This window comes from Canis aureus, chromosome 28, assembly GCF_053574225.1.
Source record: "Canis aureus isolate CA01 chromosome 28, VMU_Caureus_v.1.0, whole genome shotgun sequence".
Taxonomy (NCBI): Eukaryota; Metazoa; Chordata; class Mammalia; order Carnivora; family Canidae; genus Canis; species Canis aureus.
The window spans coordinates 42068829-42091919 of NC_135638.1; positions in this window are offsets into that span (position 1 = coordinate 42068829).

Here is a 23091-nt window from a genome sequence, read left to right on the forward strand (position 1 = left end):
TTCGATTCTTTTCGATTTGATTCGATTCGATTCTTTTCAATTCGATTCATTCAAATAATCGAATCAAATCAAATTGAATCGAAAAGATTTGATTCGAATCGAATAGAAAAGAATCGAATCTAATTGAATCGAATCAAAAAGAATCAAATCGAATTGAATCTAATCGAAAAGAATCGAATTGAATCGAATCAAAAAGATCTACACGAATTGAAAAAAATGGAATCAAATCGAATAGAATCGAAAAGAATCGAATCGAATCGAAAGAATCGAATCAAATCGACAAAAATCAAATCAAATTGAATTGAATCGAACAGAATTGAATCGAATGACATCGAAAAGAAGCGAATCGAAAAGAATCGAATCCAATAGAAAAGAACCGAATCGAATTGAATCAAATCGAAAGGAATCGAATAAAACCAAAAATAATCAAAACGAATTGAAAAATCGAATCGATTTGATTAATTTCGGTTCGATTCGATTATTTTTGATTCAATTCGTTTTGATTCGATTATTTTCTATTCGATTTGATTATTTTTGATTCGATTCGATTCTTTTCGATTCGATTAATTTCGATTCGATTTGATTCGATTCTTTTCAATTCGATTTGATTTTCTTTTTTTTTAATTTTTAAATTTAGTTTTGATAGTCACACAGAGAGAGAGAGAGAGGCAAAGACACAGACAGAGGGAGAAGCAGGCTCCATGCACCGGGAGCCCAACGTGGGATTCAATCCCAGATCTCCAGAATCACGCCCTGGGCCAAAGGCAGGCGCTAAACCGCTGCGCCACCCAGGGATCCCCGATTTGATTATTTTCTATTCAATTCTATTCTATTCGATTATTTTCAGTTCGATTCGATTGCATTTGATTCGATTATTTTCGATTCAATTCGGTTTGATTATTTTTGAATTGATTTGATTCTTTTCGATTTAAATCGATTCGATTCTTTTCGATTCCATTATTTTATTTTTTTTAACTAGATTATTTATTTATTTATTTATTTATGATAGTCACAGAGAGAGAGAGGCAGAGACATAGGCAGAGGGAGAAGCAGGCTCTATGCACCGGGAGCCCGATGTGGGATTCGATCCAGGGTCTCCAGGATTGCGCCCTGGGCCAAAGGCAGGCGCCAAACTGCTGCGCCACCCAGGGATCCCTGATTCCATTATTCTAGATTTGATTCGATTTTTTGATTCGATTCGATTATTTTTGATTCAATTCGATTGGATTATTTTCGATTCGGTTCTATTCGAACCGATTATTTTCGATTCAATTCGATTCGATGCGATTATTTTCCATTTGATTCGATTATTTTCGATTCGATTTGATTAATTTTGATTCGATACGATTATTTTCAATTCAATTCAATACAATTTGATTATTTCTTATTCTATTTGATTGGATTCGATTCGATTTTTTTTGATTCGATTCGATTATTTTTTATTAGATTCAATTCTTTTCGATTCGATTCGATTTGATTCTATTCGATTATTTTCGATTCAATTCGGTTCGATTCGAATCGATTATTTTCGATTCAATTCAATTCGATTCGGTTCGATAATTTTCGATTTGATTCGATTATTTTGTATTCGATTCAATTCGATTCGAATCGAGTATTTTCGATTCGATTATATTCGAATCAGTTTGGTTCGATTCGATTCGATTATTTTCGATTCAAATCAGTTCGATTCGATTATTTTAGATTCAATTCGGTTCGATTGGGTTTGATTATTTTCGATTTGATTCGATTCGATTCGATTATTTTCGATTCGATTCTATTGGATTCGTTTAGATTATTTTCAATTCGATTCGATTCTTCAATTCGATTCGATTATTTTCGATTCACTTCATTTCTATTATTTCCGGTTCGATTCGATGCGAATCTTTTCGATTTGATTATTTTCGATTTGATTATTTTCGATTCGATTCGATTCTTTTCAATTCGATTCGAATCCTTTCGATTCGGTTCGATTATTTTCGCTTCAAATCAATTCTTTTCGATTTGATTCTTTTCCTTTTTTAAATTTCTTTTACAGATTTTATTTAGTTATTCATAGAGACACAGCTAGAGAGAGAGAGGCAGAGACACAGGCAGAGGGAGAAGCAGGCTCCATCCAGGGAGCCTGATGTGTGACTCAATCCCGGGTCTCCAGGATCACACCCTGGGCTGCAGGCAGCGCTAAACCGCTGCGCCACTGGGGCTGCCCTTTATTCTATTTTTTTCGATTCGATTCAATATTTTTGATTCGAATCGACTTGATTCTTTTTGATTTGATTATTTTAGATTCGATTCGGTTCGATTATTTTCAATTTGATTCTATTCGATTCGATTTTTCTCAATTCTATTCTGTTCTTTTCGATTCAATTCGATTATATTCGATTCAATTCGATTGGTTTATATTCGATTCGATTCGATGGGAATCGATTATTTTTTATTCGATTCGATTTGATTCAATTATTTTCAATTCAATTCTATTCGATTATTTTCATTTCAATTCGATTCGATTCGATTTGATTATAATGAATTCTTTTCAATTCTATTTGAATACTTTTAATTCAATTCGATTCGATTATTTTTGATTCGATTCTATTTTTTCGATTTGATTATTTTCGATTCAATTTGATTCGATTCGATTCGATTCGATTATTTTCAATTTGATTCTATTCGATTCGATTCAATTCTTTTCTATTCTATTCGTATCACCTCGATTCTTTTCGATTCGATTATTTTAGATTCGATTCGATTATTTTCAATTTGATTTGATTATTTTTGATTCGATTCGATTCTTTTCAATTCAATTCGATTCTTTTCGATTCGATTCGATTACTTTCAATTCTCTTCTTTTCCATTATTTTCGATTCAATTCGATGTGAATCGATTATTTTTGAATCTATTCGTTTCAATTCGATTCGATTCAATTTGATTAGATTCGATTATTTTAGATTCGATTCGAATCGATTCCATTAATTTTTATTCGATTTGATAATTTTTTATTCAATTCGATTATTTTCGATTCGATTCGATGGATTCGATTCGTTTATTTTCGATTCTATTTGATTATTTTTGATTCGATTCGATTCTTTTCAATTTGATTCGATTCTTTTCGATTCGACTCGATTTTTTTCGATTCGATACGATTCTTTTCCATTCGATTCGATTCTTTTCGATTCGATTCATTCGAATAATCTAATCAAATCAAATTGAATCGAAAAGATTTGATTCGAATCGAATAGAAGAGAATCGAATCGAATCGAATTGAAAGAATCGAATCGAATCAAATCGAAAAGAATCGAATCGAATCAAATCAAAAAGAATCTAAACGAATTGAAAAAATCGAATCGAATTTAATACAATCGAAAAGAATCGAATCGAAAGAATCGAATCAAATCGACAAAAATTGAATCAAATTGAATTGAATCGAACATTATCGAATCAAATGACATCGAAAAGAAGCGAATCGAAAAGAATCGAATCCAATAGAAAAGAATCGAATCGAATTGAATCAAATTGAAAGGAATCGAATCAACAAAAAGAATCGAAACCAATTGAAAAAGATCGATTCGATTCGATTAATTTCAATTCAATTCGATTATTTTTGATTCTATTCGATTCTTTTCGATTCGATTAATTTCGATTCGATTTGATTCGATTCTTTTCAATTTGATTTGATTATTTTCTTTTTTTAATTTTTAAATTTATTTATGATAGTCACACAGAGAGAGAGAGAGAGGCAGAGACACAGACAGAGGGAGAAGCAGGCTCCATGCACCGGGAGCCCAACGTGGGATTCAATCCCAGATCTCCAGAATCACGCCCTGGGCCAAAGGCAGGCTCTAAACTGCTGCGCCACCCAGGGATCCCCAATTTGATTATTTTCTATTCAATTCTATTCTATTCAATTATTTTCGGTTCAATTCGGTTTGATTATTTTTTAATTGATTTGATTCTTTTCGATTCGATTCGATTATTTTCGATTCGAATCAATTCGATTCTTTTCGAGTCTGTTATTTTAGATTCGATTTGATTTTTTGATTCGATTTGATTCTTTTCGATTCGAATCGATTCGATTCTTTTCGATTCGATTCTTTTCAATTCGATTCGATTCTTTTCGATTCGATTCGATTCGATTATATTTGATTCAATTCGATTGGCTTAGATTCGATTCGATTCGATGGGAATCGATTATTTTTGATTCAATTTGATGGGATTCGATTCTTTTCGATTTGATTCGATTCTTTTTGATTTGACTCCATTTTTTCGATTCAATTAGATTCTTTTGGATTCGTAAGGATTCCTTTCCATTCAATTCGATTCTTTTCGATTTGATTCGATTCGATTCTTTTCAATTCGATTCATTCAAATAATCGAATCAAATCAAATTGAATCGAAAAGATTTGATTCGAATCGAATAGAAAAGAATCGAATCTAATTGAATCGAATCAAAAAGAATCAAATCGAATTGAATCTAATCGAAAAGAATCGAATTGAATCGAATCAAAAAGATCTACACGAATTGAAAAAAATGGAATCAAATCGAATAGAATCGAAAAGAATCGAATCGAATCGAAAGAATCGAATCAAATCGACAAAAATCAAATCAAATTGAATTGAATCGAACAGAATTGAATCGAATGACATCGAAAAGAAGCGAATCGAAAAGAATCGAATCCAATAGAAAAGAACCGAATCGAATTGAATCAAATCGAAAGGAATCGAATAAAACCAAAAATAATCAAAACGAATTGAAAAATCGAATCGATTTGATTAATTTCGGTTCGATTCGATTATTTTTGATTCAATTCGTTTTGATTCGATTATTTTCTATTCGATTTGATTATTTTTGATTCGATTCGATTCTTTTCGATTCGATTAATTTCGATTCGATTTGATTCGATTCTTTTCAATTCGATTTGATTTTCTTTTTTTTTAATTTTTAAATTTAGTTTTGATAGTCACACAGAGAGAGAGAGAGAGGCAAAGACACAGACAGAGGGAGAAGCAGGCTCCATGCACCGGGAGCCCAACGTGGGATTCAATCCCAGATCTCCAGAATCACGCCCTGGGCCAAAGGCAGGCGCTAAACCGCTGCGCCACCCAGGGATCCCCGATTTGATTATTTTCTATTCAATTCTATTCTATTCGATTATTTTCAGTTCGATTCGATTGCATTTGATTCGATTATTTTCGATTCAATTCGGTTTGATTATTTTTGAATTGATTTGATTCTTTTCGATTTAAATCGATTCGATTCTTTTCGATTCCATTATTTTATTTTTTTTTAAACTAGATTAATTATTTATTTATTTATTTATGATAGTCACAGAGAGAGAGAGGCAGAGACATAGGCAGAGGGAGAAGCAGGCTCTATGCACCGGGAGCCCGATGTGGGATTCGATCCAGGGTCTCCAGGATTGCGCCCTGGGCCAAAGGCAGGCGCCAAACTGCTGCGCCACCCAGGGATCCCTGATTCCATTATTCTAGATTTGATTCGATTTTTTGATTCGATTCGATTATTTTTGATTCAATTCGATTGGATTATTTTCGATTCGGTTCTATTCGAACCGATTATTTTCGATTCAATTCGATTCGATGCGATTATTTTCCATTTGATTCGATTATTTTCGATTCGATTTGATTAATTTTGATTCGATACGATTATTTTCAATTCAATTCAATACAATTTGATTATTTCTTATTCTATTTGATTGGATTCGATTCGATTTTTTTTGATTCGATTCGATTATTTTTTATTAGATTCAATTCTTTTCGATTCGATTCGATTTGATTCTATTCGATTATTTTCGATTCAATTCGGTTCGATTCGAATCGATTATTTTCGATTCAATTCAATTCGATTCGGTTCGATAATTTTCGATTTGATTCGATTATTTTGTATTCGATTCAATTCGATTCGAATCGAGTATTTTCGATTCGATTATATTCGAATCAGTTTGGTTCGATTCGATTCGATTATTTTCGATTCAAATCAGTTCGATTCGATTATTTTAGATTCAATTCGGTTCGATTGGGTTTGATTATTTTCGATTTGATTCGATTCGATTCGATTATTTTCGATTCGATTCTATTGGATTCGTTTAGATTATTTTCAATTCGATTCGATTCTTCAATTCGATTCGATTATTTTCGATTCACTTCATTTCTATTATTTCCGGTTCGATTCGATGCGAATCTTTTCGATTTGATTATTTTCGATTTGATTATTTTCGATTCGATTCGATTCTTTTCAATTCGATTCGAATCCTTTCGATTCGGTTCGATTATTTTCGCTTCAAATCAATTCTTTTCGATTTGATTCTTTTCCTTTTTTAAATTTCTTTTACAGATTTTATTTAGTTATTCATAGAGACACAGCTAGAGAGAGAGAGGCAGAGACACAGGCAGAGGGAGAAGCAGGCTCCATCCAGGGAGCCTGATGTGTGACTCAATCCCGGGTCTCCAGGATCACACCCTGGGCTGCAGGCAGCGCTAAACCGCTGCGCCACTGGGGCTGCCCTTTATTCTATTTTTTTCGATTCGATTCAATATTTTTGATTCGAATCGACTTGATTCTTTTTGATTTGATTATTTTAGATTCGATTCGGTTCGATTATTTTCAATTTGATTCTATTCGATTCGATTTTTCTCAATTCTATTCTGTTCTTTTCGATTCAATTCGATTATATTCGATTCAATTCGATTGGTTTATATTCGATTCGATTCGATGGGAATCGATTATTTTTTATTCGATTCGATTTGATTCAATTATTTTCAATTCAATTCTATTCGATTATTTTCATTTCAATTCGATTCGATTCGATTTGATTATAATGAATTCTTTTCAATTCTATTTGAATACTTTTAATTCAATTCGATTCGATTATTTTTGATTCGATTCTATTTTTTCGATTTGATTATTTTCGATTCAATTTGATTCGATTCGATTCGATTCGATTATTTTCAATTTGATTCTATTCGATTCGATTCAATTCTTTTCTATTCTATTCGTATCACCTCGATTCTTTTCGATTCGATTATTTTAGATTCGATTCGATTATTTTCAATTTGATTTGATTATTTTTGATTCGATTCGATTCTTTTCAATTCAATTCGATTCTTTTCGATTCGATTCGATTACTTTCAATTCTCTTCTTTTCCATTATTTTCGATTCAATTCGATGTGAATCGATTATTTTTGAATCTATTCGTTTCAATTCGATTCGATTCAATTTGATTAGATTCGATTATTTTAGATTCGATTCGAATCGATTCCATTAATTTTTATTCGATTCGATAATTTTTTATTCAATTCGATTATTTTCGATTCGATTCGATGGATTCGATTCGTTTATTTTCGATTCTATTTGATTATTTTTGATTCGATTCGATTCTTTTCAATTTGATTCGATTCTTTTCGATTCGACTCGATTTTTTTCGATTCGATACGATTCTTTTCCATTCGATTCGATTCTTTTCGATTCGATTCATTCGAATAATCTAATCAAATCAAATTGAATCGAAAAGATTTGATTCGAATCGAATAGAAGAGAATCGAATCGAATCGAATTGAAAGAATCGAATCGAATCAAATCGAAAAGAATCGAATCGAATCAAATCAAAAAGAATCTAAACGAATTGAAAAAATCGAATCGAATTTAATACAATCGAAAAGAATCGAATCGAAAGAATCGAATCAAATCGACAAAAATTGAATCAAATTGAATTGAATCGAACATTATCGAATCAAATGACATCGAAAAGAAGCGAATCGAAAAGAATCGAATCCAATAGAAAAGAATCGAATCGAATTGAATCAAATTGAAAGGAATCGAATCAACAAAAAGAATCGAAACCAATTGAAAAAGATCGATTCGATTCGATTAATTTCAATTCAATTCGATTATTTTTGATTCTATTCGATTCTTTTCGATTCGATTAATTTCGATTCGATTTGATTCGATTCTTTTCAATTTGATTTGATTATTTTCTTTTTTTAATTTTTAAATTTATTTATGATAGTCACACAGAGAGAGAGAGAGAGGCAGAGACACAGACAGAGGGAGAAGCAGGCTCCATGCACCGGGAGCCCAACGTGGGATTCAATCCCAGATCTCCAGAATCACGCCCTGGGCCAAAGGCAGGCTCTAAACTGCTGCGCCACCCAGGGATCCCCAATTTGATTATTTTCTATTCAATTCTATTCTATTCAATTATTTTCGGTTCAATTCGGTTTGATTATTTTTTAATTGATTTGATTCTTTTCGATTCGATTCGATTATTTTCGATTCGAATCAATTCGATTCTTTTCGAGTCTGTTATTTTAGATTCGATTTGATTTTTTGATTCGATTTGATTCTTTTCGATTCGAATCGATTCGATTCTTTTCGATTCGATTCTTTTCAATTCGATTCGATTCTTTTCGATTCGATTCGATTCGATTATATTTGATTCAATTCGATTGGCTTAGATTCGATTCGATTCGATGGGAATCGATTATTTTTGATTCAATTTGATGGGATTCGATTCTTTTCGATTTGATTCGATTCTTTTTGATTTGACTCCATTTTTTCGATTCAATTAGATTCTTTTGGATTCGTAAGGATTCCTTTCCATTCGATTCGATTCTTTTCGATTTGATTCGATTCGATTCTTTTCAATTCGATTCATTCAAATAATCGAATCAAATCAAATTGAATCGAAAAGATTTGATTCGAATCGAATAGAAAAGAATCGAATCTAATTGAATCGAATCAAAAAGAATCAAATCGAATTGAATCTAATCGAAAAGAATCGAATTGAATCGAATCAAAAAGATCTACACGAATTGAAAAAAATGGAATCAAATCGAATAGAATCGAAAAGAATCGAATCGAATCGAAAGAATCGAATCAAATCGACAAAAATCAAATCAAATTGAATTGAATCGAACAGAATTGAATCGAATGACATCGAAAAGAAGCGAATCGAAAAGAATCGAATCCAATAGAAAAGAACCGAATCGAATTGAATCAAATCGAAAGGAATCGAATAAAACCAAAAATAATCAAAACGAATTGAAAAATCGAATCGATTTGATTAATTTCGGTTCGATTCGATTATTTTTGATTCAATTCGTTTTGATTCGATTATTTTCTATTCGATTTGATTATTTTTGATTCGATTCGATTCTTTTCGATTCGATTAATTTCGATTCGATTTGATTCGATTCTTTTCAATTCGATTTGATTTTCTTTTTTTTTAATTTTTAAATTTAGTTTTGATAGTCACACAGAGAGAGAGAGAGAGGCAAAGACACAGACAGAGGGAGAAGCAGGCTCCATGCACCGGGAGCCCAACGTGGGATTCAATCCCAGATCTCCAGAATCACGCCCTGGGCCAAAGGCAGGCGCTAAACCGCTGCGCCACCCAGGGATCCCCGATTTGATTATTTTCTATTCAATTCTATTCTATTCGATTATTTTCAGTTCGATTCGATTGCATTTGATTCGATTATTTTCGATTCAATTCGGTTTGATTATTTTTGAATTGATTTGATTCTTTTCGATTTAAATCGATTCGATTCTTTTCGATTCCATTATTTTATTTTTTTTTAAACTAGATTATTTATTTATTTATTTATTTATGATAGTCACAGAGAGAGAGAGGCAGAGACATAGGCAGAGGGAGAAGCAGGCTCTATGCACCGGGAGCCCGATGTGGGATTCGATCCAGGGTCTCCAGGATTGCGCCCTGGGCCAAAGGCAGGCGCCAAACTGCTGCGCCACCCAGGGATCCCTGATTCCATTATTCTAGATTTGATTCGATTTTTTGATTCGATTCGATTATTTTTGATTCAATTCGATTGGATTATTTTCGATTCGGTTCTATTCGAACCGATTATTTTCGATTCAATTCGATTCGATGCGATTATTTTCCATTTGATTCGATTATTTTCGATTCGATTTGATTAATTTTGATTCGATACGATTATTTTCAATTCAATTCAATACAATTTGATTATTTCTTATTCTATTTGATTGGATTCGATTCGATTTTTTTTGATTCGATTCGATTATTTTTTATTAGATTCAATTCTTTTCGATTCGATTCGATTTGATTCTATTCGATTATTTTCGATTCAATTCGGTTCGATTCGAATCGATTATTTTCGATTCAATTCAATTCGATTCGGTTCGATAATTTTCGATTTGATTCGATTATTTTGTATTCGATTCAATTCGATTCGAATCGAGTATTTTCGATTCGATTATATTCGAATCAGTTTGGTTCGATTCGATTCGATTATTTTCGATTCAAATCAGTTCGATTCGATTATTTTAGATTCAATTCGGTTCGATTGGGTTTGATTATTTTCGATTTGATTCGATTCGATTCGATTATTTTCGATTCGATTCTATTGGATTCGTTTAGATTATTTTCAATTCGATTCGATTCTTCAATTCGATTCGATTATTTTCGATTCACTTCATTTCTATTATTTCCGGTTCGATTCGATGCGAATCTTTTCGATTTGATTATTTTCGATTTGATTATTTTCGATTCGATTCGATTCTTTTCAATTCGATTCGAATCCTTTCGATTCGGTTCGATTATTTTCGCTTCAAATCAATTCTTTTCGATTTGATTCTTTTCCTTTTTTAAATTTCTTTTACAGATTTTATTTAGTTATTCATAGAGACACAGCTAGAGAGAGAGAGGCAGAGACACAGGCAGAGGGAGAAGCAGGCTCCATCCAGGGAGCCTGATGTGTGACTCAATCCCGGGTCTCCAGGATCACACCCTGGGCTGCAGGCAGCGCTAAACCGCTGCGCCACTGGGGCTGCCCTTTATTCTATTTTTTTCGATTCGATTCAATATTTTTGATTCGAATCGACTTGATTCTTTTTGATTTGATTATTTTAGATTCGATTCGGTTCGATTATTTTCAATTTGATTCTATTCGATTCGATTTTTCTCAATTCTATTCTGTTCTTTTCGATTCAATTCGATTATATTCGATTCAATTCGATTGGTTTATATTCGATTCGATTCGATGGGAATCGATTATTTTTTATTCGATTCGATTTGATTCAATTATTTTCAATTCAATTCTATTCGATTATTTTCATTTCAATTCGATTCGATTCGATTTGATTATAATGAATTCTTTTCAATTCTATTTGAATACTTTTAATTCAATTCGATTCGATTATTTTTGATTCGATTCTATTTTTTCGATTTGATTATTTTCGATTCAATTTGATTCGATTCGATTCGATTCGATTATTTTCAATTTGATTCTATTCGATTCGATTCAATTCTTTTCTATTCTATTCGTATCACCTCGATTCTTTTCGATTCGATTATTTTAGATTCGATTCGATTATTTTCAATTTGATTTGATTATTTTTGATTCGATTCGATTCTTTTCAATTCAATTCGATTCTTTTCGATTCGATTCGATTACTTTCAATTCTCTTCTTTTCCATTATTTTCGATTCAATTCGATGTGAATCGATTATTTTTGAATCTATTCGTTTCAATTCGATTCGATTCAATTTGATTAGATTCGATTATTTTAGATTCGATTCGAATCGATTCCATTAATTTTTATTCGATTCGATAATTTTTTATTCAATTCGATTATTTTCGATTCGATTCGATGGATTCGATTCGTTTATTTTCGATTCTATTTGATTATTTTTGATTCGATTCGATTCTTTTCAATTTGATTCGATTCTTTTCGATTCGACTCGATTTTTTTCGATTCGATACGATTCTTTTCCATTCGATTCGATTCTTTTCGATTCGATTCATTCGAATAATCTAATCAAATCAAATTGAATCGAAAAGATTTGATTCGAATCGAATAGAAGAGAATCGAATCGAATCGAATTGAAAGAATCGAATCGAATCAAATCGAAAAGAATCGAATCGAATCAAATCAAAAAGAATCTAAACGAATTGAAAAAATCGAATCGAATTTAATACAATCGAAAAGAATCGAATCGAAAGAATCGAATCAAATCGACAAAAATTGAATCAAATTGAATTGAATCGAACATTATCGAATCAAATGACATCGAAAAGAAGCGAATCGAAAAGAATCGAATCCAATAGAAAAGAATCGAATCGAATTGAATCAAATTGAAAGGAATCGAATCAACAAAAAGAATCGAAACCAATTGAAAAAGATCGATTCGATTCGATTAATTTCAATTCAATTCGATTCTTTTTGATTCAATTCCATTCGATTCGATTCTTTTCTATTCGATTCGATTATTTTTGATTCTATTCGATTCTTTTCGATTCGATTAATTTCGATTCGATTTGATTCGATTCTTTTCAATTTGATTTGATTATTTTCTTTTTTTAATTTTTAAATTTATTTATGATAGTCACACAGAGAGAGAGAGAGAGGCAGAGACACAGACAGAGGGAGAAGCAGGCTCCATGCACCGGGAGCCCAACGTGGGATTCAATCCCAGATCTCCAGAATCACGCCCTGGGCCAAAGGCAGGCTCTAAACTGCTGCGCCACCCAGGGATCCCCAATTTGATTATTTTCTATTCAATTCTATTCTATTCAATTATTTTCGGTTCAATTCGGTTTGATTATTTTTTAATTGATTTGATTCTTTTCGATTCGATTCGATTATTTTCGATTCGAATCAATTCGATTCTTTTCGAGTCTGTTATTTTAGATTCGATTTGATTTTTTGATTCGATTTGATTCTTTTCGATTCGAATCGATTCGATTCTTTTCGATTCGATTCTTTTCAATTCGATTCGATTCTTTTCGATTCGATTCGATTCGATTATATTTGATTCAATTCGATTGGCTTAGATTCGATTCGATTCGATGGGAATCGATTATTTTTGATTCAATTTGATGGGATTCGATTCTTTTCGATTTGATTCGATTCTTTTTGATTTGACTCCATTTTTTCGATTCAATTAGATTCTTTTGGATTCGTAACGATTCTTTTCCATTCGATTCGATTCTTTTCGATTTGATTCGATTCGATTCTTTTCAATTCGATTCATTCAAATAATCGAATCAAATCAAATTGAATCGAAAAGATTTGATTCGAATCGAATAGAAAAGAATCGAATCTAATTGAATCGAATCAAAAAGAATAAAATCGAATTGAATCTAATCGAAAAGAATCGAATTGAATCGAATCAAAAAGATCTACACGAATTGAAAAAAATGGAATCAAATCGAATAGAATCGAAAAGAATCGAATCGAATCAAAAGAATCGAATCAAATCGACAAAAATCAAATCAAATTGAATTGAATCGAACAGAATTGAATCGAATGACATCGAAAAGAAGCGAATCGAAAAGAATCGAATCCAATAGAAAAGAACCGAATCGAATTGAATCAAATCGAAAGGAATCGAATAAAATCAAAAATAATCAAAACGAATTGAAAAATCGAATCGATTTGATTAATTTCGGTTCGATTCGATTATTTTTGATTCAATTCGTTTTGATTCGATTATTTTCTATTCGATTTGATTATTTTTGATTCGATTCGATTCTTTTCGATTCGATTAATTTCGATTCGATTCTTTTCAATTCGATTTGATTTTCTTTTTTTTTAATTTTTAAATTTAGTTTTGATAGTCACACAGAGAGAGAGAGAGAGGCAAAGACACAGACAGAGGGAGAAGCAGGCTCCATGCACCGGGAGCCCAACGTGGGATTCAATCCCAGATCTCCAGAATCACGCCCTGGGCCAAAGGCAGGCGCTAAACCGCTGCGCCACCCAGGGATCCCCGATTTGATTATTTTCTATTCAATTCTATTCTATTCGATTATTTTCAGTTCGATTCGATTGCATTTGATTCGATTATTTTCGATTCAATTCGGTTTGATTATTTTTGAATTGATTTGATTCTTTTCGATTTAAATCGATTCGATTCTTTTCGATTCCATTATTTTATTTTTTTTAAACTAGATTAATTATTTATTTATTTATTTATTTATGATAGTCACAGAGAGAGAGAGGCAGAGACATAGGCAGAGGGAGAAGCAGGCTCTATGCACCGGGAGCCCGATGTGGGATTCGATCCAGGGTCTCCAGGATTGCGCCCTGGGCCAAAGGCAGGCGCCAAACTGCTGCGCCACCCAGGGATCCCTGATTCCATTATTCTAGATTTGATTCGATTTTTTGATTCGATTCGATTATTTTTGATTCAATTCGATTGGATTATTTTCGATTCGGTTCTATTCGAACCGATTATTTTCGATTCAATTCGATTCGATGCGATTATTTTCCATTTGATTCGATTATTTTCGATTCGATTTGATTAATTTTGATTCGATACGATTATTTTCAATTCAATTCAATACAATTTGATTATTTCTTATTCTATTTGATTGGATTCGATTCGATTTTTTTTGATTCGATTCGATTATTTTTTATTAGATTCAATTCTTTTCGATTCGATTCGATTTGATTCTATTCGATTATTTTCGATTCAATTCGGTTCGATTCGAATCGATTATTTTCGATTCAATTCAATTCGATTCGGTTCGATAATTTTCGATTTGATTCGATTATTTTGTATTCGATTCAATTCGATTCGAATCGAGTATTTTCGATTCGATTATATTCGAATCAGTTTGGTTCGATTCGATTCGATTATTTTCGATTCAAATCAGTTCGATTCGATTATTTTAGATTCAATTCGGTTCGATTGGGTTTGATTATTTTCGATTTGATTCGATTCGATTCGATTATTTTCGATTCGATTCTATTGGATTCGTTTAGATTATTTTCAATTCGATTCGATTCTTCAATTCGATTCGATTATTTTCGATTCACTTCATTTCTATTATTTCCGGTTCGATTCGATGCGAATCTTTTCGATTTGATTATTTTCGATTTGATTATTTTCGATTCGATTCGATTCTTTTCAATTCGATTCGAATCCTTTCGATTCGGTTCGATTATTTTCGCTTCAAATCAATTCTTTTCGATTTGATTCTTTTCCTTTTTTAAATTTCTTTTACAGATTTTATTTAGTTATTCATAGAGACACAGCTAGAGAGAGAGAGGCAGAGACACAGGCAGAGGGAGAAGCAGGCTCCATCCAGGGAGCCTGATGTGTGACTCAATCCCGGGTCTCCAGGATCACACCCTGGGCTGCAGGCAGCGCTAAACCGCTGCGCCACTGGGGCTGCCCTTTATTCTATTTTTTTCGATTCGATTCAATATTTTTGATTCGAATCGACTTGATTCTTTTTGATTTGATTATTTTAGATTCGATTCGGTTCGATTATTTTCAATTTGATTCTATTCGATTCGATTTTTCTCAATTCTATTCTGTTCTTTTCGATTCAATTCGATTATATTCGATTCAATTCGATTGGTTTATATTCGATTCGATTCGATGGGAATCGATTATTTTTTATTCGATTCGATTTGATTCAATTATTTTCAATTCAATTCTATTCGATTATTTTCATTTCAATTCGATTCGATTCGATTTGATTATAATGAATTCTTTTCAATTCTATTTGAATACTTTTAATTCAATTCGATTCGATTATTTTTGATTCGATTCTATTTTTTCGATTTGATTATTTTCGATTCAATTTGATTCGATTCGATTCGATTCGATTATTTTCAATTTGATTCTATTCGATTCGATTCAATTCTTTTCTATTCTATTCGTATCACCTCGATTCTTTTCGATTCGATTATTTTAGATTCGATTCGATTATTTTCAATTTGATTTGATTATTTTTGATTCGATTCGATTCTTTTCAATTCAATTCGATTCTTTTCGATTCGATTCGATTACTTTCAATTCTCTTCTTTTCCATTATTTTCGATTCAATTCGATGTGAATCGATTATTTTTGAATCTATTCGTTTCAATTCGATTCGATTCAATTTGATTAGATTCGATTATTTTAGATTCGATTCGAATCGATTCCATTAATTTTTATTCGATTCGATAATTTTTTATTCAATTCGATTATTTTCGATTCGATTCGATGGATTCGATTCGTTTATTTTCGATTCTATTTGATTATTTTTGATTCGATTCGATTCTTTTCAATTTGATTCGATTCTTTTCGATTCGACTCGATTTTTTTCGATTCGATACGATTCTTTTCCATTCGATTCGATTCTTTTCGATTCGATTCATTCGAATAATCTAATCAAATCAAATTGAATCGAAAAGATTTGATTCGAATCGAATAGAAGAGAATCGAATCGAATCGAATTGAAAGAATCGAATCGAATCAAATCGAAAAGAATCGAATCGAATCAAATCAAAAAGAATCTAAACGAATTGAAAAAATCGAATCGAATTTAATACAATCGAAAAGAATCGAATCGAAAGAATCGAATCAAATCGACAAAAATTGAATCAAATTGAATTGAATCGAACATTATCGAATCAAATGACATCGAAAAGAAGCGAATCGAAAAGAATCGAATCCAATAGAAAAGAATCGAATCGAATTGAATCAAATTGAAAGGAATCGAATCAACAAAAAGAATCGAAACCAATTGAAAAAGATCGATTCGATTCGATTAATTTCAATTCAATTCGATTCTTTTTGATTCAATTCCATTCGATTCGATTCTTTTCTATTCGATTCGATTATTTTTGATTCTATTCGATTCTTTTCGATTCGATTAATTTCGATTCGATTTGATTCGATTCTTTTCAATTTGATTTGATTATTTTCTTTTTTTAATTTTTAAATTTATTTATGATAGTCACACAGAGAGAGAGAGAGAGGCAGAGACACAGACAGAGGGAGAAGCAGGCTCCATGCACCGGGAGCCCAACGTGGGATTCAATCCCAGATCTCCAGAATCACGCCCTGGGCCAAAGGCAGGCTCTAAACTGCTGCGCCACCCAGGGATCCCCAATTTGATTATTTTCTATTCAATTCTATTCTATTCAATTATTTTCGGTTCAATTCGGTTTGATTATTTTTTAATTGATTTGATTCTTTTCGATTCGATTCGATTATTTTCGATTCGAATCAATTCGATTCTTTTCGAGTCTGTTATTTTAGATTCGATTTGATTTTTTGATTCGATTTGATTCTTTTCGATTCGAATCGATTCGATTCTTTTCGATTCGATTCTTTTCAATTCGATTCGATTCTTTTCGATTCGATTCGATTCGATTATATTTGATTCAATTCGATTGGCTTAGATTCGATTCGATTCGATGGGAATCGATTATTTTTGATTCAATTTGATGGGATTCGATTCTTTTCGATTTGATTCGATTCTTTTTGATTTGACTCCATTTTTTCGATTCAATTAGATTCTTTTGGATTCGTAACGATTCTTTTCCATTCGATTCGATTCTTTTCGATTTGATTCGATTCGATTCTTTTCAATTCGATTCATTCAAATAATCGAATCAAATCAAATTGAATCGAAAAGATTTGATTCGAATCGAATAGAAAAGAATCGAATCTAATTGAATCGAATCAAAAAGAATAAAATCGAATTGAATCTAATCGAAAAGAATCGAATTGAATCGAATCAAAAAGATCTACACGAATTGAAAAAAATGGAATCAAATCGAATAGAATCGAAAAGAATCGAATCGAATCGAAAGAATCGAATCAAATCGACAAAAATCAAATCAAATTGAATTGAATCGAACAGAATTGAATCGAATGACATCGAAAAGAAGCGAATCGAAAAGAATCGAATCCAATAGAAAAGAACCGAATCGAATTGAATCAAATCGAAAGGAATCGAATAAAATCAAAAATAATCAAAACGAATTGAAAAATCGAATCGATTTGATTAATTTCGGTTCGATTCGATTATTTTTGATTCAATTCGTTTTGATTCGATTATTTTCTATTCGATTTGATTATTTTTGATTCGATTCGATTCTTTTCGATTCGATTAATTTCGATTCGATTTGATTCGATTCTTTTCAATTCGATTTGATTTTCTTTTTTTTTAATTTTTAAATTTAGTTTTGATAGTCACACAGAGAGAGAGAGAGAGGCAAAGACACAGACAGAGGGAGAAGCAGGCTCCATGCACCGGGAGCCCAACGTGGGATTCAATCCCAGATCTCCAGAATCACGCCCTGGGCCAAAGGCAGGCGCTAAACCGCTGCGCCACCCAGGGATCCCCGATTTGATTATTTTCTATTCAATTCTATTCTATTCGATTATTTTCAGTTCGATTCGATTGCATTTGATTCGATTATTTTCGATTCAATTCGGTTTGATTATTTTTGAATTGATTTGATTCTTTTCGATTTAAATCGATTCGATTCTTTTCGATTCCATTATTTTATTTTTTTTTTAACTAGATTATTTATTTATTTATTTATTTATGATAGTCACAGAGAGAGAGAGGCAGAGACATAGGCAGAGGGAGAAGCAGGCTCTATGCACCGGGAGCCCGATGTGGGATTCGATCCAGGGTCTCCAGGATTGCGCCCTGGGCCAAAGGCAGGCGCCAAACTGCTGCGCCACCCAGGGATCCCTGATTCCATTATTCTAGATTTGATTCGATTTTTTGATTCGATTCGATTATTTTTGATTCAATTCGATTGGATTATTTTCGATTCGGTTCTATTCGAACCGATTATTTTCGATTCAATTCGATTCGATGCGATTATTTTCCATTTGATTCGATTATTTTCGATTCGATTTGATTAATTTTGATTCGATACGATTATTTTCAATTCAATTCAATACAATTTGATTATTTCTTATTCTATTTGATTGGATTCGATTCGATTTTTTTTGATTCGATTCGATTATTTTTTATTAGATTCAATTCGATTCGATTCGATTATTTTCGATTTGATTCTATTCGATTATTTTCGATTCAATTCGGTTCGATTCGAATCGATTATTTTCGATTCAATTCAATTCGATTCGGTTCGATAATTTTCGATTTGATTCGATTATTTTGTATTCGATTCAATTCGATTCGAATCGAGTATTTTCGATTCGATTATATTCGAATCAGTTTGGTTCGATTCGATTCGATTATTTTCGATTCAAATCAGTTCGATTCGATTATTTTAGATTCAATTCGGTTCGATTGGGTTTGATTATTTTCGATTTGATTCGATTCGATTCGATTATTTTCGATTCGATTCTATTGGATTCGTTTAGATTATTTTCAATTCGATTCGATTCTTCAATTCGATTCGATTATTTTCGATTCACTTCATTTCTATTATTTCCGGTTCGATTCGATGCGAATCTTTTCGATTTGATTATTTTCGATTTGATTATTTTCGATTCGATTCGATTCTTTTCAATTCGATTCGAATCCTTTCGATTCGGTTCGATTATTTTCGCTTCAAATCAATTCTTTTCGATTTGATTCTTTTCCTTTTTTAAATTTCTTTTACAGATTTTATTTAGTTATTCATAGAGACACAGCTAGAGAGAGAGAGGCAGAGACACAGGCAGAGGGAGAAGCAGGCTCCATCCAGGGAGCCTGATGTGTGACTCAATCCCGGGTCTCCAGGATCACACCCTGGGCTGCAGGCAGCGCTAAACCGCTGCGCCACTGGGGCTGCCCTTTATTCTATTTTTTTCGATTCGATTCAATATTTTTGATTCGAATCGACTTGATTCTTTTTGATTTGATTATTTTAGATTCGATTCGGTTCGATTATTTTCAATTTGATTCTATTCGATTCGATTTTTCTCAATTCTATTCTGTTCTTTTCGATTCAATTCGATTATATTCGATTCAATTCGATTGGTTTATATTCGATTCGATTCGATGGGAATCGATTATTTTTTATTCGATTCGATTTGATTCAATTATTTTCAATTCAATTCTATTCGATTATTTTCATTTCAATTCGATTCGATTCGATTTGATTATAATGAATTCTTTTCAATTCTATTTGAATACTTTTAATTCAATTCGATTCGATTATTTTTGATTCGATTCTATTTTTTCGATTTGATTATTTTCGATTCAATTTGATTCGATTCGATTCGATTCGATTATTTTCAATTTGATTCTATTCGATTCGATTCAATTCTTTTCTATTCTATTCGTATCACCTCGATTCTTTTCGATTCGATTATTTTAGATTCGATTCGATTATTTTCAATTTGATTTGATTATTTTTGATTCGATTCGATTCTTTTCAATTCAATTCGATTCTTTTCGATTCGATTCGATTATTTTCAATTCTCTTCTTTTCCATTATTTTCGATTCAATTCGATGTGAATCGATTATTTTTGAATCTATTCGTTTCAATTCGATTCGATTCAATTTGATTAGATTCGATTATTTTAGATTCGATTCGAATCGATTCCATTAATTTTTATTCGATTCGATAATTTTTTATTCAATTCGATTATTTTCGATTCGATTCGATGGATTCGATTCGTTTATTTTCGATTCTATTTGATTATTTTTGATTCGATTCGATTCTTTTCAATTTGATTCGATTCTTTTCGATTCGACTCGATTTTTTTCGATTCGATACGATTCTTTTCCATTCGATTCGATTCTTTTCGATTCGATTCATTCGAATAATCTAATCAAATCAAATTGAATCGAAAAGATTTGATTCGAATCGAATAGAAGAGAATCGAATCGAATCGAATTGAAAGAATCGAATCGAATCAAATCGAAAAGAATCGAATCGAATCAAATCAAAAAGAATCTAAACGAATTGAAAAAATCGAATCGAATTTAATACAATCGAAAAGAATCGAATCGAAAGAATCGAATCAAATCGACAAAAATTGAATCAAATTGAATTGAATCGAACATTATCGAATCAAATGACATCGAAAAGAAGCGAATCGAAAAGAATCGAATCCAATAGAAAAGAATCGAATCGAATTGAATCAAATTGAAAGGAATCGAATCAACAAAAAGAATCGAAACCAATTGAAAAAGATCGATTCGATTCGATTAATTTCAATTCAATTCGATTCTTTTTGATTCAATTCCATTCGATTCGATTCTTTTCTATTCGATTCGATTATTTTTGATTCTATTCGATTCTTTTCGATTCGATTAATTTCGATTCGATTTGATTCGATTCTTTTCAATTTGATTTGATTATTTTCTTTTTTTAATTTTTAAATTTATTTATGATAGTCACACAGAGAGAGAGAGAGAGGCAGAGACACAGACAGAGGGAGAAGCAGGCTCCATGCACCGGGAGCCCAACGTGGGATTCAATCCCAGATCTCCAGAATCACGCCCTGGGCCAAAGGCAGGCTCTAAACTGCTGCGCCACCCAGGGATCCCCAATTTGATTATTTTCTATTCAATTCTATTCTATTCAATTATTTTCGGTTCAATTCGGTTTGATTATTTTTTAATTGATTTGATTCTTTTCGATTCGATTCGATTATTTTCGATTCGAATCAATTCGATTCTTTTCGAGTCTGTTATTTTAGATTCGATTTGATTTTTTGATTCGATTTGATTCTTTTCGATTCGAATCGATTCGATTCTTTTCGATTCGATTCTTTTCAATTCGATTCGATTCTTTTCGATTCGATTCGATTCGATTATATTTGATTCAATTCGATTGGCTTAGATTCGATTCGATTCGATGGGAATCGATTATTTTTGATTCAATTTGATGGGATTCGATTCTTTTCGATTTGATTCGATTCTTTTTGATTTGACTCCATTTTTTCGATTCAATTAGATTCTTTTGGATTCGTAACGATTCTTTTCCATTCGATTCGATTCTTTTCGATTTGATTCGATTCGATTCTTTTCAATTCGATTCATTCAAATAATCGAATCAAATCAAATTGAATCGAAAAGATTTGATTCGAATCGAATAGAAAAGAATCGAATCTAATTGAATCGAATCAAAAAGAATAAAATCGAATTGAATCTAATCGAAAAGAATCGAATTGAATCGAATCAAAAAGATCTACACGAATTGAAAAAAATGGAATCAAATCGAATAGAATCGAAAAGAATCGAATCGAATCGAAAGAATCGAATCAAATCGACAAAAATCAAATCAAATTGAATTGAATCGAACAGAATTGAATCGAATGACATCGAAAAGAAGCGAATCGAAAAGAATCGAATCCAATAGAAAAGAACCGAATCGAATTGAATCAAATCGAAAGGAATCGAATAAAATCAAAAATAATCAAAACGAATTGAAAAATCGAATCGATTTGATTAATTTCGGTTCGATTCGATTATTTTTGATTCAATTCGTTTTGATTCGATTATTTTCTATTCGATTTGATTATTTTTGATTCGATTCGATTCTTTTCGATTCGATTAATTTCGATTCGATTTGATTCGATTCTTTTCAATTCGATTTGATTTTCTTTTTTTTTAATTTTTAAATTTAGTTTTGATAGTCACACAGAGAGAGAGAGAGAGGCAAAGACACAGACAGAGGGAGAAGCAGGCTCCATGCACCGGGAGCCCAACGTGGGATTCAATCCCAGATCTCCAGAATCACGCCCTGGGCCAAAGGCAGGCGCTAAACCGCTGCGCCACCCAGGGATCCCCGATTTGATTATTTTCTATTCAATTCTATTCTATTCGATTATTTTCAGTTCGATTCGATTGCATTTGATTCGATTATTTTCGATTCAATTCGGTTTGATTATTTTTGAATTGATTTGATTCTTTTCGATTTAAATCGATTCGATTCTTTTCGATTCCATTATTTTATTTTTTTTTTAACTAGATTATTTATTTATTTATTTATTTATGATAGTCACAGAGAGAGAGAGGCAGAGACATAGGCAGAGGGAGAAGCAGGCTCTATGCACCGGGAGCCCGATGTGGGATTCGATCCAGGGTCTCCAGGATTGCGCCCTGGGCCAAAGGCAGGCGCCAAACTGCTGCGCCACCCAGGGATCCCTGATTCCATTATTCTAGATTTGATTCGATTTTTTGATTCGATTCGATTATTTTTGATTCAATTCGATTGGATTATTTTCGATTCGGTTCTATTCGAACCGATTATTTTCGATTCAATTCGATTCGATGCGATTATTTTCCATTTGATTCGATTATTTTCGATTCGATTTGATTAATTTTGATTCGATACGATTATTTTCAATTCAATTCAATACAATTTGATTATTTCTTATTCTATTTGATTGGAT